The 16,219-nt window shown below is 38.8% G+C and overlaps 1 non-coding gene across 1 annotated transcript; it reads right to left on the reverse strand.

Annotated features, from left to right (window-relative positions):
* Window positions 1-2,369: 2,369 nt before the first annotated feature.
* Window positions 2,370-2,473, reverse strand: LOC148580718 (small nucleolar RNA R71). The gene has a single exon (XR_015896137.1). It is a non-coding gene; the product is annotated as a small nucleolar RNA R71 (small nucleolar RNA).
* Between the last annotated feature and the right edge of the window lie 13,746 nt (window positions 2,474-16,219).

Consider the following 16,219-nt stretch of genomic DNA (forward strand, 5'->3'; position numbering starts at 1 on the left):
TTTTTGGCGCCGTTGCCGGAGATTGTTCGAGTTTGGACAACTGACGGTTCATCTTGTTGCTCAGATTAGGTAATTTTCTTTTTTATTTTCAAAAATTTTTCAAAAATATTTCAAAAATTTCTCCTTTGTTTTCGAAAAAAATTTCAAAATAAAAATGTTTTCCAAAATATATTTTTCTTCAGAATTTTTAAGAATGAATTCTAGTGTTTCATGAAGCATGCTAAAGCCTAGCTGGCTGTAAAGCCATGTCTAAATTCTTTTGGACTGAGGTTTTGGCTTAAAATTAAATGAATTACACTCATATTTTTACTAAAGCTTGGCTGGCTATTAAGCCATGCCTGACCCTTTGATTGGAGCTTTAGACTAAAAAGCATAAGATTCCTGGAATTCATATTAAAAATTTTGGAATCCTTATTTTTATTTCTCACAATAATTTTCGAAAAAAAAAAATATATACAAAAAAATTAGAAAATCATAAAAATCAAAAATATTTTTTGTGTTTCTTGTTTGAGTCATGTGTCATGTTATAAGTTTGGTGTCAATTGCATATTCATCTTGCATTTTTTCGAAAAATTCATGCATTCATAGTGTTCTTCATGATCTTCAAGTTGTTCTTGGTAAGTCTTCTTGTTTGATCTTGATGTTTTCATGTTTTGTGTCTTTTCTTGTTTTTCATATGCATTCTTGCATTCATAGAGTCTAAACATGAAAGATTTCTAAGTTTGGTGTCTTGCATATTTTCTTTGCATATAAAAATTTTCAAAAATGTTCTTGATATTCATCATGATCTTCATAGTGTTCTTGGTGTTCATCTTGACATTCATAGTGTTCTTGCATGCATTCCTTGTTTTGATTCAAAAATAAAAGAGAAAAACATGAAAATGATGTTTTAATTTGTCTCTCTCATCATAAAAATTCAAAAATCAGAAAAAATATCTTCCCCTTTTTCTCTCTTAAAATTTTGAAAATTAGATTTGACTTTTTCAAAAATTTTTAAAATCTAGTTGTTTTCATGAGTCAAATCAAATTTTCAATTTAAAAAAATCCTATCTTTTTCAAAATCTTTTTCATTTTTCTTAGTTATTTTCGAAAATTTTTAAAATATTTTTCAAAAATCTTTTCCTTATTTTTCAAAAAATTTTTAAAATCTTTTCAAAAATTTCAAGTTTGTTACTTACTTGTTAAGAAAGATTCAAACTTTGAGTTCTAGAATCATATCTTGTGATTTCTTGTGAATCAAGTCATTAATTGTGATTTTAAAAATCAAATCTTTTTCAAAAACTAATTTCAATCATATGTTTTCAAAAATATCTTCTTATCTTATCTTTTTCAAAAATTTGATTTCAAAATATCTTTTCTAACTTCCTAACTTCTTATCTTTTCAAAATTGATTTTCAAATTTGTTTCAACTAACTAACTAACTTTTTGTTTATTTCTTATCTTTTTCAAAACTACCTAACTAACTCTCTCTCTCCAATTTTCGAAAATATCTCCCCCTTTTTCAAAATTTCTTTTTTTTATTTTATTTAACTAATTATTTTAATTTTTGATTTTAATTTTTGAAAATTACTAACCTTTTTCTAAAACTATTTTCGAAAATTTTACTAACCTTTTTCAAAAATTATTTTCGAAAATCCTCTCCCTCTCTCATCTTATTCTATTTATTTATTCATCTACTAACATCTCTTCCTCTCATCACAACACAAAATTCGAACCCCCTCTTCTATCTGTGTTCGAATTTTTTTCTTCTTCTCTTCTTCTACTAACAATAAGGAACCTCTTTACGGTGACATAGAGGATTCCTCTTCTCTTCTTTTTCTCTTCTCTTTCTTATGAGCAGGGATAAAGAAAAAGGCATTCTTGTTGAATCTGATCCAGAACCTGAAAGGACTCTGAAAAGAAAACTAAGAGAAGCTAAATTACAACAATCCAGAGACAACCTTATTGAAAATTTCGAACAAGTAAAGGAGATGGCAGCCGAACCCAACAACAATAATGCAAGGAGAATGCTTGGTGACTTTATTGCACCTAATTCCAATTTACATGGAAGAAGCATCTCCATTCCTATCATTGGAGCAAACAATTTTGAGCTGAAACCTCAGCTAGTTTCTCTGATGCAGCAAAACTGCAAGTTTCATGGACTTCCATCTGAAGATCCTTTTCAGTTCTTAACTGAATTCTTGCAGATCTGTGATACTGTTAAGACTAATGGAGTAGATCCTGAAGTCTACAGGCTCATGCTTTTCCCTTTTGCTGTAAGAGACAGAGCTAGAGTGTGGTTAGACTCTCAACCCAAAGACAGCCTGAACTCTTGGGATAAGCTGGTCACGGCTTTCTTAGCCAAGTTCTTTCCTCCTCAAAAGCTGAGCAAGTTTAGAGCTGATGTTCAAACCTTCAGACAGAAAGAAGGTGAATCCCTCTATGAAGCTTGGGAAAGATACAAGCAGCAGACAAAAAAGTGTCCTTCTGACATGCTTTCAGAATGGACTATCCTGGATATCTTCTATGATGGTTTATCTGAGCTATCAAAGATGTCATTGGATACTTCTGCAGGTGGATCCATTCACCTAAAGAAAACACCGGCAGAAGCTCAAGAACTCATTGACATAGTTGCTAATAACCAGTTCATGTACACTTCTGAGAGGAATCCTGTGAGTAATGGGACGCCTATAAAGAAGAGAGTTCTTGAAGTTGATACTCTGAATGCCATATTGGCTCAGAACAAAATATTGACTCAGCAAGTCAATATGATTTCTCAAAGTATGAATGGAATGCAAGCTGCATCCAACAGTACTCAAGAGGCATCTTCTGAAGAAGAAGCTTATGATCCTGAGAACCCTGCAATAGCAGAGGTGAATTACTTAGGTGAACCTTATGGAAACACCTATAATCCGTCATGGAGAAATCATCCAAATCTCTCATGGAAGGATCAACAAAAGCCTCAACAAGGCTTTAATAATGGTGGAAGAAACAGGTTTAACAATAATAAACCTTTTCCATCATCCACTCAGCAACAGACAGAGAACTCTGAACAAAATACCTCTAATTTAGCAAACTTAGTCTCTGATCTGTCCAAGGCCACTGTAAGTTTCATGAATGAAACAAGGTCTTCCATTAGAAATTTGGAAGCACAAGTGGGCCAGCTGAGTAAAAGGATCACTGAAATCCCTCCTAGTACTATCCTAAGCAATACAGAAGAGAATCCAAAAGGAGAGTGCAAGGCCATTGAACTAATCACCATGGCCGAACCTGTGAAGGAAGGAGAGGACGTGAATCCCAAGGAGGAAGACCTTCTGGGACGTCCAGTGATCAATAAGGAGTTTCCCTCTGAGGAACCAAAGGAATCTGAGACTCATCTAGAGACCATAGAGATTCCATTGAACCTCCTTATGCCATTCATGAGCTCTGATGAGTATTCCTCTTCTGAAGAGAATGAGGATATTACAGAAGAGCAAGCTGCCAAGTTTCTTGGTGCAATCATGAAGCTGAATGCCAAATTATTTGGTATTGAGACTTGGGGAGATGAACCCCCCTTGTTCACCAATGAACTAAGTGATCTGGATCAACTGACATTACCTCAGAAGAAACAGGATCCTGAAAAGTTCTTAATACCTTGTACCATAGGCACCATGATCTTTAAGGCTCTGTGTGACCTTGGTTCAGGAATAAACCTCATGCCCCTCTCTGTAATAGAGAAACTGGGAATCTATGGGGTATAAGCTGCTAAAATCTCATTAGAGATGGCAGACAATTCAAGAAAACAGGCTTATGGACAAGTAGAGAACGTGTTAGTAAAGGTTGAAGGCCTTTACATCCCTGCTGATTTCATAGTCCTAGATACTGGGAAGTATGAGGATGAATTCATCATCCTTGGAAGACCCTTCCTAGCCACAGCAAGAGCTGTGATTGATGTGGACAGAGGAGAATTGATCCTTCAAATAAATGAGGACAACCTTGTGTTTACAACTCAAGGATCTCTCTCTGCATCCATGGAGAGGAAGCATAAAAAGCTTCTCTCAAAGCAGAGTCAACCAAAGCCCCCACAGTCAAACTCTAAGTTTAGTGTTGGGAGGCCACAACCAAACTCTAAGTTTGGTGTCAAACCCCCATATCCAAACTCTAAGTTTGGTGTTGGGAGGTCTCAACAAAGCTCTGCACATCTGTGAGGCTCCATGAGAGCCCACTGTCAAGCTATTGACATTAAAGAAGCGCTTGTTGGGAGGCAACCCAATTTTTTAATTATATTTTTTATTAGTTATATGTCTTTATAGGTACATGATCATGTGGAGTCACAAAATAAATCAAAAAATTGAAAACGGAATCAAAAACAGCAGAAGAAAAATCACATCCTGGAGGAAGACCTTACTGGCGTTTAAACGCCAGTAAGAAGCATGTTTTGGGCGTTCAACGCCAGAACAGAGCATGGTTCTGGCGCTGAACGCCAGAAATGGGCAGCATCTGGGTGTTTGAACGCCAGAAATGCACCCTGGAGAAGAGCTGGCGCTGAACGCCCAGAACAAGCATGGTTCTGGCGTTCAACGCCAGAAATAGGCTACAAATGGGCGTTCAACGCCCAGAACAAGCACCAATCTGGCGCTGAACACCCGGAGTTGTGTGCAAGGGCATTTTGCATGCCCAATTTGGTGCAAGGTTGTAAATCCTTGAACACCTCAGGATCTGTGGATCCCACAGGATCACCTCAGGATCTGTGGACCCCACAGGATCCCCACCTACCTCCACTCACTTCTTCTCTCCCCTCTTTCACACAATCCCATAAACACTCTTCCCCAAAACCCTTCACCAATCACCTCAATCTCTCTTCCCTATCACCACTTCACGACTCACATCCATCCACTCTTCCCCATAAACCTACCTCATAAACACAACCTACCTTCAAAATTCAAAATCAATTTCCCACCCAAACCCACCCTAAATGGCCGAGACTTCAACCCCCCTCCCTTCCCTATATAAAGCCTTCCATTCTTTCTCATTTTCACACAACACAACCCTCTCTTATCTTCTTGGCCGAAATACACCCCCCCTCTTCTCCATCTTTTCTTCTTCTTCTTCATCTAATTCTTTATTTTCTTGCTCGAGGGCGAGCAATATTCTAAGTTTGGTGTGGAAAAAGCATAAGCTTTTTGTTTTTCCATTACCATTGATGGCACCTAAGACCGGAGAATCCTCTAGAAAAGGAAAAGGGAAGACAAAAGCTTTCACCTCCGAGTCATGGGAGATGAAAAGGTTCATCTCCAAAGCCCATCAAGACCACTTCTATGATGTTGTGGCCAAGAAGAAGGTGATCCCCGAGATCCCTTTCAAACTCAAAAGAAATGAGTATCCGGAGATCCGACATGAAATTCAAAGAAGAGGTTGGGAAGTTCTAACAAATCCCATCCAACAAGTCGGCATCCTAATGGTTCAAGAGTTCTATGCCAATGCATGGATCACTAGGAACCATGATCAAAGTAAGAACCCGAATCCAAAGAATTATATTACAATGGTTCGGGGGAAATACTTAGATTTTAGTCCGAAAAATGTGAGGTTGGCGTTTAACTTGCCCATGATGCAAGGAGATGAACGCCCCTATACAAGGAGAGTCAACTTTGATCAGGTTGGACCAAGTCCTTATGGACATATGTGTAGAAGGAGCTCAATGGAAAATTGACTCAAAAGGCAAACCGGTTCAACTAAGAAGAATGGACCTTAAGCCTGTAGCTAGAGGATGGTTGGAGTTCATTCAATGCTCAATCATTCCCACTAGCAACCGGTCTGAAGTTACTATAGACCGGGCCATCATGATCCATAGCATCATGATTGGAGAAGAGGTGGAAGTTCATGAGATTATACCTCAAGAACTCTACAAGGTGGCTGACAAGTCCTCCACTATGGCAAGGTTAGCCTTTCCTCACCTCATTTACCACCTATGCAATTCGGCTGGGGTTGACATAGAGGGAGATATCCTCATTAAAGAGGACAAGCCCATCACTAAGAAAAAGATGGAGCAAGCAAGAGAGCCCATTCATGGAGCTTAAGAGGCGTATGAAGCTCATCACCATGAGATCCCGGAGATGCCTCAAATGCATTTTCCTCCACAAAACTATTGGGAGCAAATCAACACCTCCCTAGGAGAATTGAGTTCCAATATGGGACAACTAAGGGTGGAACATCAAGAGCACTCCATCATCCTTCATGAAATAAGAGAAGATCAAAAAACAATGAGGGGGGAGCAACAAAGACAAGGAAGAGACATAGAAGAGCTCAAGGACATCATTGGTTCCTCAAGAAGGAAACGCCACCATCACTAAGGTGGATTCATTCCTTGTTCTTATTTCTTCTATTTTTCGTTTTCTATGTTATGTGCTTATCTATGTTTTTGTCTTCATTACGTGATCATTAGTAGTTAGTAACTTTGTCTTAAAGTTATGAATGTCCTATGAATCCATCACCTCTCTTAAATGAAAAATGTTTTAATTCAAAAGAACAAGAAGTACATGAGTTTCGAATTTATCCTTGAACTTAGTTTAATTATATTGATGTGGTGACAATGCTTATTGTTTTCTGAATGAATGCTTGAACAGTGCATATGTCTTTTGAAGTTGTTGTTTAAGAATGTTAAATATGTTGGCTCTGGAAAGAATGATGATTAGGAGACATGTTATTTGATAATCTGAAAAATCATAAAAATGATTCTTGAAGCAAGATAAAGCAGCAAAGAACAAAGCTTGCAGAAATAAAAATAGGCGAAAAAAAAATAGAAAGAAAAAAAGAAAAAGCAAGCAGAAAAAGCCAAAAGCTCTTAAAAACCAAGAGGCAAGAGCAAAAAGCCAATAACCCTTAAAACCAAAAGGCAAGGGCAAATAAAAAGGATCCCAAGGCTTTGAGCATCAGTGGATAGGAGGGCCTAAAGGAATAAAATCCTGGTCTAAGCGGCTAAACCAAGCTGTCCCTAACCAAGTGCTTGTGGCGTGTAGGTGTCAAGTGAAAACTTGAGACTGAGCGGTTAAAGTCAAGGTCCAAAGCAAAAAAAAAGAGTGTGCTTAAGAACCCTGGACACCTCTAATTGGGGACTTTAGCAAAGCTGAGTCACAATCTGAAAAGGTTCACCCAATTATGTGTCTGTGGCATTTATGTATCCGGTGGTAATACTGGAAAACAAAGTGCTTAGGGCCACGGCCAAGACTCATAAAATAGCTGTGTTCAAGAATCATCATAATGAACTAGGAGAATCAATAACACTATCTGAACTCTAAGTTCCTATAGATGCCAATCATTCTGAACTTCAATGGATAAAGTGAGATGCAAGAACTATTCAAGAGGCAAAAAGCTATAAGTCCCGCTCATTTGATTAGAGCTATGTTTCATTGATAGTTTGGAATTTATAGTATATTCTCTTCTTTTTTTATCCTATTTGATCTTCAGTTGTTGGGGATAAGCAACAATTTAAGTTTGGTGTTGTGATGAGCGGATAATTTATACGCTTTTTGGCATTGTTTTTAGTATGTTTTTAGTAGAATCTAGTTACTTTTAGGGATGTTTTCATTAGTTTTTATGTTAAATTCACATTTCTGGACTTTACTATGATTTTGTGTGTTTTTCTGTGATTTCAGGTATTTTCTGGCTGAAATTGAGGGACTTGAGCAAAAATCAGATTCAGAGGTTGAAGAAGGACTGCTGATGCTGTTGGATTCTGACCTCCCTGCACACAAAATGGATTTTGTGGAGCTACAGAATTCGAAATGGCGCGCTTTCAATTGCGTTGGAAAGTAGACATCCAGGGCTTTCCAGAAATATATAATAGTTCATACTTTGCCCAAGTTTAGACGATGCAAACTGGCGTTCAACGCCAGCTCTCTGCCCAATTCTGGCGTCCAGTGCCATAAACAAGTTGCAAAGTGGAGTTCAACGCCCAAAATGGCACAAAAGCTGGCGTTCAACTCCAAGAATGACCTCTCCACGTGCAACACTCAGGCTTAGCCCAAGCACACACCAAATGGGCCCCAGAAGTGGATTTATGCATCAATTACTTACTTCTGTAAACCCTAGTAGATAGTTTATTATAAATAGGACCTTTTACTATTGTATTAGACATCTTTGGATCATCTTTGGACGCCTGGTTCTTAGATCAGAGGGGCTGGCCATTCGGCCATGCCTGGATCTTTCACTTATGTATTTTTAACGGTAGAGTTTCTACACTCCATAGATTAAGGTGTGGAGCTCTGCTGTTCCTCAAAGATTAATGCAAAGTACTACTGTTTTCTATTCAATTCACTTGTTCCGCTTCTAAGATATTCATTCGCACTTCAACCTGAATGTGATGAACGTGATAATCATTATCATTCCCTATGAACGCGTGCCTGACAACCACTTCCGTTCTACATTAGATTGAATGAGTATCTCTTAGATCTCTTAATCAGAATCTTCGTGGTATAAGCTAGATTGATGGCGGCATTCATGAGGGTCTAGAAAGCCTAAACCTTGTCCGTGGTATTCCGAGTAGGACTATGGGATTGAATGACTGTGACGAACTCCAAACTCACGAGTGTTGGGCGTAGTGACAGACGCAAAAGGATAGTAAATCCTATTCGAGTATGATCGAGAACCTCCAAGATGATTAGCCATGCAGTGACAGCGCATCGGACCATTTTCACATACAGGAATAGGATGCAACCAACGACAAGGGTGATGCCTCCAGACGATTAGCCGTGTTGTGACAGAGCATTTGGACCATTTTCCCGAGAGAGATCGAAAGTAGCCATTGGCACCGGTGACATCCTTACATAAAGCCAGCCATAGAAAGGAGTAAGATTGATTGGATGAAGACAGCAGGAAAGCAGAGGTTCAGAGAAACGAATGCATCTCCATACACTTATCTGAAATTCTCACCAATGAGTTACATAAGTATTTCTATCCTTATTTTATTAATTAATTTCGAAAACCCCATTACTATTTTATATGCGCCTGACTGAGATTTACAAGGTGACCATAGCTTGCTTCATACCAACAATCTCCGTGGGATTCGACCTTTACTCACGTAAGGTATTACTTGGACGACCCAGTGCACTTGCTGGTTAGTTGTGCGAAGTTGTGAACCATGGTATTGGCATCATGTTTTTGGTGCTATTGCCAGGGAAAGAAAGAGCAATGAATTTTACATAATCAAAGTGTAATCACAATTTCGTCCACCAAACATGAATTATAGCTAAAGAACACACAACCTGTGAGATTTGAGCTTAATTACATGGTTACATTATTTAACCATAATATTTTATTCTTGTGTATTTCCTTCTCTATAATTGCAGACTTTAATTTGTTCCATTCTATATGTCCACTATTTAGTGTATTTACATGCTTGCATATGATTGAGGCCATTACTTATTTTTTTCCACTTATCCCAAATAGCCTACCCTTTTATGTCACCCTTGTTAGCTACCTTGAGCCTTTTTTTATCCCCTTGTTCTATATTTTACCACATCACTAGCCTTAAGCAGAAAAATAAATTAAATACCCGAATTGAATCTTTGGTTAGCTTAAGATAGTGTGTTAACTAAGTGTGGGGAAACTGTGGGTACTTGGGTTAATGAAAGTGCACAGTGTTTAAATGATAAAATATTAAGAATTTGGGTACCTACTTATGTGAAACCAGAAAAATCAAATATCCATGTGCATTGATATGTTATGGTTTACTTTTATATGTAAAAAAATGCATAAAAAATAAAATAAAATAAAATAAAAGAAAAAAAATAATAAAAAATAAAATAAAATAAAATAATGAAAATATATATTTCCAGCATAAATGAATAAATAAGTAATTAAATAAGGGGACAAAATTACCCCAATGTTAAGTTAATGAAAAATCAATGCATATGTGATAAAATTAAAGAAAAGTTGATACATGAGTATGTAATGCAAAAGTGGGAATTTTGGGTAGCTAGGCATGATTTTTGAAGTACATAGAGTGTGTGTATAGGTGAAGAGCTTAGGTTAATTAAAGATTCATATTATAGCTCACTTGGCCATACATATATCTTCACCCTTACCTTAGCCCCATTACAACCCTGAAAAGACCTCATGATGTTTGCATTCGTACATTAAATTTTTGTTGATTGGTTAGATGAAGAACAAATTTAGAAAGCATGATTAGAGAAGAGTAGAGTGAATTAACCCTAGACATTTGAGAGATTAGAGTGCATATACACTACCAGTGAGGGTTCAATGCTTGATTCTATGTTCCCTGCTTTCATGAGTTGTCTTCTTACAAGTTTACTTGTCTTTTATTGTATGATTTGAATTATTGGAATCTGATTTATGTTTGTCTTGAAAAATTTGTTTACTTTTAATTGAGTAGGAAAAAGCCTTCTGCATGTAGTTGCATTAATATAGATAGGTTGCATTTCATACATTCTACCATTCCTCTTCACTCCTTTATAGCTTCTCTTGAGCTTAGCATGAGGACATGCTAATGTTTAAGTGTGGGGAGGTTGATAAACCCCATTTTTAGGGTTTATCCTGTGCTTAATCTAGTGGATTTTATCCATTATTCTCACACTTATTCATACAATTCACATGTTTTACGTTTTCTTTCCTGATTTTGCAATATGATTGAAAACATGCTTCTTTGGCCTTAAATTTCCTATGTTTAATCCTCTCTTATTACCATTCGATACCGTGATATGTGTGTTAAGTGATTTCAGGGTTTACAGGGTAGGAATGAGTTAGAGGATGGAAAGGAAGCATGCAAAAGTGGAAGGAATACAAGAAGCTGGAGAAATTGCTAAGCTATCCAGCCTGACCTCTTCGCACTCAAACGGTCATAACTTGAGCTACAGAGGTCCAAATGAGGCGGTTCTAGTTGCGTTGGAAAGCTAATGTCCGGCGCTTTACAACGATATATAATCTGCCATAGCTATCTTAAATCCAGGTGATGCACATGGGTGGATCACGCGGACGTGTGACCTGGAAAAAATCCAATCCACGCTCACGCATGGATGACACTCACGCGTGACTTTGCAGTGGCCTGTACGTACCAGAAATCACTGGGGGTGATTTCTGGGCTGTTTTTGACCCAGTTTTCGGCCCAACAAACATAGATTAGAGGCTATAAAGTGGGGGAATCCATTCAAGAAAAATTACAACTTTCATATTCAGAATTTTAGGTTTTAGATGTAGTTTCTAGATTGAGAGGCTATCTCCTCTCTCTTAGGATTTAGGATTTAGGTTTTTAGGATTAGGATTCCTCTCAGTTTATGGTTATTTCTTCATTCCAGGTTCAATGTTCCTTTAATTTTTGCTCTCTTCTACTTTTATTTACTCTATTACTTTAGTTGCTCTATTTCAGATCTAATTACTTATGTTGCCAAATTGGCTTATGAACTCTTCATGTTAGAATTAATTTTCTTATTTAATACAAATTGAGGTATTTCAGATTTAAGATTTCTTTCTTTTATTTATGTTACTGCTGCTTCCAATTTAAGGCATTTTTATTCGAGTAAATTTTCTCCCCTTTTTGGCTTTGGTTAAGTAATTGGTGACACTTGAGTTGTCAACCTCAGCTATTGATTGAAAATTGGGAATTGCTGGTTGATTTAGGAGTTAACTAGGACTTGAGGAATCAGATTAATTAGTCCACTTGACTTTCCTTTATTTAGTAAGGGTTAACTAAGTGGGAGCAATAACAATTCTCATCACACCTTATAAGGATAACTAGGATGGGATTTCCAGTTTTCATACATTGCCAAGAGTTTTTCTAGTTATTAATTTAAATTTCCTTGCCAATTTATTTTCCTGTTCCTTAATTCAAAAACCCAAAAATATACCTTTTTCCATAACCAATAATAAATACACCTCCCTGCAATTCCTTGAGAAGACAACCCGAGGTTTGAATACTTTGGTTATAAATTTTATTGGGTTTGCTTAAGTGACAACTAAAACTTTTGTACGAAAGGATTCTCTGTTGCTTTAGAAACTAGACTTACAACGTGATTGTTTTTATAAAACTCTTTACTGACAGAAATCCGTTCGTCAGATTCTCAAAGCTTTAACATGGACGTGGCACACCAGGAGCCAGGCGTGGCATGCCAGTTATATTTTCCAGAGAGCAAAATTGAATGCCACAAAAGGGGCGTGGCACACCAGGCTGAACGTGGCACGCCAACTCCATTGTACACCATGGGGCGTGCCACTTGAGCTTGTGAGTGTGACACGCCAAAAGAGGATACACACTGGGCGTGCCACTTGGTATCGAAGGTGTGGCACGCCAACTATAATCCAACAGTTGGGCGTGCCACTTGAGGACCAAGGCGTGGCACGCCAAGTTTGAAGGAAACACGCCAATATGGGCGTGCCCCTTGAACATCAGGGTGTGGCACGCCAGTTCAATTTTCTAGAGGAGGAGGTGAAGGGACAAACACTTGGGCGGGCCACTTGGTATCGAAGGTGTGACACGCCAGCTATCATTTCTCACTTGGGCGTGCCACTTGAATTCTGGGTATGGCACGCCAACCAAGGAACCAAGCACATACAAGGGGCGTGGCATGCCAGATCCTGGGCATGCCACACTAGTTCAACTCTCCAGAGAAGGAATCAAGCACACATAAGGGGCGTGGCACGCATGACCCTGGGCGTGTCACACTAGTTAAATTCTCCAGAGAAGGAATCAAGCATACATGAGGGGCGTGGCATGCCAGACCCTGTGCGTACCACGCTAGTTCAACTCTCCAGAGAAAGAATCAAGCACACATAAGGGGCGTGGCACGCCAGACCCTGGGCGTGCCACGCTAGATCAAGTTTCCAGTGAAGGACATGGTGCACACACAACGGGCGTGGCACGCCAGACCCAGGGCGTGCCACACTAGTTCACAGTTCCAGAAGAGAGAAGAGGAAGAATAAGCCTGGACGTGCCACTTGGTCTCGAAGGCATGGCACGCCAGGCTACCCGAGGTTTAAAAAGACCCGGGGCGTGCCACTTGGGCTCGAAGGCATGGCACTCCAGGCTAACCAAGGTTTAAAAAAACCCTGGGCGTGCCACTTGGGCTCGAAGGCGTGGCACGCCAGGGAAGGAGGTTCAAATGGCATGCCACTTGGGGAGCTGGGCATGGCGTGCCAAGCCAAATTCAGTGGCTAGGCGTGGCACGCCACTCAAGTGCCAGCCACACGCCAAGCCTGGGGAAGTCATATTTTATCAGTTTTTCTTTCCCTCCAACTGTAATTTTCTTTTCTTTTTTTGTATTTTCTTAATTCTAGTGCTAGAAATAGTATAAATAACCTCTGAAAGTAGTGAGAAGGGGTTGTTGAGTAGTAGTTTTTATTGAAGTATAGTTAGATTTACTTTTCACATCATGTCTTCCATCTCTTGTACTTATCTCTTAAGTTATGAGTAGCTAAATTCCCTCTCATTGAGAGTGGGAGCTCTGCTGTACTTGATGGATTAATGATAGTAAATTTCTTCTTCTCTTCATCTTCTCTTTGATTTGCTAGAAGGAATTTTGTTTTAATGCTAGTGTTCAATCATCTGGGGAAAGAGGCTGAATGCAAAATGGGTTTCATGGGAACCTTGGAAAAGGAAACATTAAACCATGCTTGAAATCCCTTTCCACACTTAAGTAGATCTGGGTTTTGGTGATTGGATATGGTGACATATAATCCACCCAATATTTTGATCTATGAGGATGTGTGGTATAATCAGGGACCAAGCATATCTCTCTTCATGAGCAATTAGACCAAGGAATTGGCTGATTATCAAAATTTGAGAGATTGAATCACTAAGAGATTGGGGTTCAATCAATCATGATTGCCAAGAGGTCAATGAGTTGCATGATTGAAGATGAGATGAGCTGGATTTAATCCAAAGAGAACAATATCTCATGACCCCAATGAATTCCCCTTATTCTTACTTCCCACATTTTTTATAGCTTTCTTTACATTCTGTTATTCCCCATTCTCATTTACAATTCAGTCATTTATGTTTCTGCACTTTACTGCTTTTCCTTACTTTTGAGTCATTTACAATTCTGCTCGTTTAAAATTCTGCAATTACAACCTATATTGCTCAGCTTGACTAATTCACCCATTGATTAAAATTGCTCAAATCTACCAATCTCTGTGGATTCGACCCCACTCCTAGTGGGTTATTACTTGACGACAATTTTTGGTGCGCTTGCCAAAGAACGGATTCATGATTTTATATGGGGAGTGAATTCCAGTCATCAAGTTTTATGGCGGTGTTGCTGGGGATTGGTTTGAATTTGACAATGATTAAATTGATGGGTAGCTAGAATAAGCACTTTTAATTATCTTGTTAATCCCTTTTATTTTAGTTCTTTAGTTTTCTTATTTTTTCTTTCAATTGATCATTTCAGCTGTTCATTGTTCATATGTGTATTTTTTTACTACTCTATTAACTGTTTGATTAATTGCACCAACCAAACTAACCACCTGTCTTAACAAGAAGTGATTCCTTCACTTATCCTCTGTTTGCTGTTTGTTGAATGTATGACAGGTAGAATAGGAGAAACTTCATCCTCTTTTGATAGTGAACTTGAGAGGACCTTCCTTAGATTAAGGAGGGAAGCAAGAGGCAAAGGAATAGTTGGAGAGGAAGTAGTGGAGGAAGATCTGGGAGTTACTATAGAGGAAGAGGTGCATAACCATGTTAGAGAGGATGCTGGCAATCATGTTAGGCAAGAGAGGAGAGTTCTAGGCTCTTACATCAACCCAAATCTAGGAAACTGTGGCAGTAGCATTCTGAAGCCAACAATTCATGCTAACAACTTTAAGTTGAAGCCTCAACTCATCACACTTGTCCAGAACAATTGCTCATTTGGAGGGAGTGCCCAAGAGGACCCCAACCAACATCTCACTACAGTCTTTAGGATTTGTGACACTGTAAAGTCAAATGGTGTACACCCTGACACCTACAAACTACTTTTGTTTTCTTTTTCTCTCAGAGATAAGGCAGCAAAGTGGTTAGAAGCATTTCCCAAGGAGAGCTTGACAACTTGGGATGATGTTGTGAACAAGTTTTTAGCAAGATTCTACCCACCATAGAGAGTCAATAGATTGAGAGCTGAGGTGCAAACCTTCAGGCAGCAAGATGGTGAAACCCTTTTATGAGGCCAGGGAGAGGTTTAAAGACTTGATAAAGAAATACGTGCAGTTGCACATCTTTTATGAGGGGCTGTTATATGAGTCAAAACAGGTAGTAGATCATTCTTCAGGGGGCTCACTTAACAAGAAGTAGACCATTGAAGAGGCCATAGATATCATAGAGACTATGGCCAAAAATGAGTACTTCTATGCTTCAGATAGAACTAAAAAGAGAGGAGTGATGGAGCTCAATTCTATGGATGCCCTGTTGGCTCAAAACAAAGTGATCACTGCATAACTAGCAGCCTTAACCAAGAAGATGGAGAAGAACCAAGTCTCAGCTATTCAAGCTCAAGCCCCTCCACAAGAGGGAGAGACACCAGAAGTTTAATGTGAATGGGAGCAAGCAAACTACGTGAACAATCCCTCTAAACCACCATATGATCCCAATACCAAGACATACAACCCAGGTTGGAAGAACCATCCAAATTTTGGGTAGGGAAACCAACAAAACCACAGCCAAGACTACAAACCATACCAATCTAACCAATACAATAACCACAACCCCAACCGTCAATCAGGCAACAACAAACCCTACCACAACTCATAAAATACACCCTACCATAACTCACAAAATGCATCATATCACTCCACCCAGTAAACACACAACAACCACCATCAGCAGTAATTTTGCAAAATTGGAGGCTGCCATAGCACAATTGTCAGTACCGCTGACGGGAACCATTTCCTCTGTTCTGAAGAAATAAATGCAGGCTAAAAGGAAGATAGATGCAAACCAAGAGGAGTTCAGATCCAACATAAAGAACCAAGGGGCAGCAATCTCAAAACTGGAAGCACAAGTAGGGAGCTTGTCTAAACAAATACAAATGCCTACACATACATTCCCCAGTGATACTATGGCCAACCCAAGAAGGGAATGCAAAGCCATCACACTAAGGAGTGGAAAAGTTGTAGAGGAATCACTCCCAAGTCAAAGAAACCAAGGAGAAGTTGAAAACGACCCTAAAACCAAGAATGAAGAAGAAACCCCTGCACCATCCCCACCAAAGCAAGTCCTAAAACCTTATGTGCCAAAGGCACCCTATCCACAAAGGCTGAGGAAGGATGGGAAGGA

The sequence above is a fragment of the Arachis ipaensis genome, chromosome B10 (genome assembly GCF_059453495.1).
Source record: "Arachis ipaensis isolate K30076 ecotype BB chromosome B10, ASM5945349v1, whole genome shotgun sequence".
NCBI classification, from domain to species: Eukaryota; Viridiplantae; Streptophyta; class Magnoliopsida; order Fabales; family Fabaceae; genus Arachis; species Arachis ipaensis.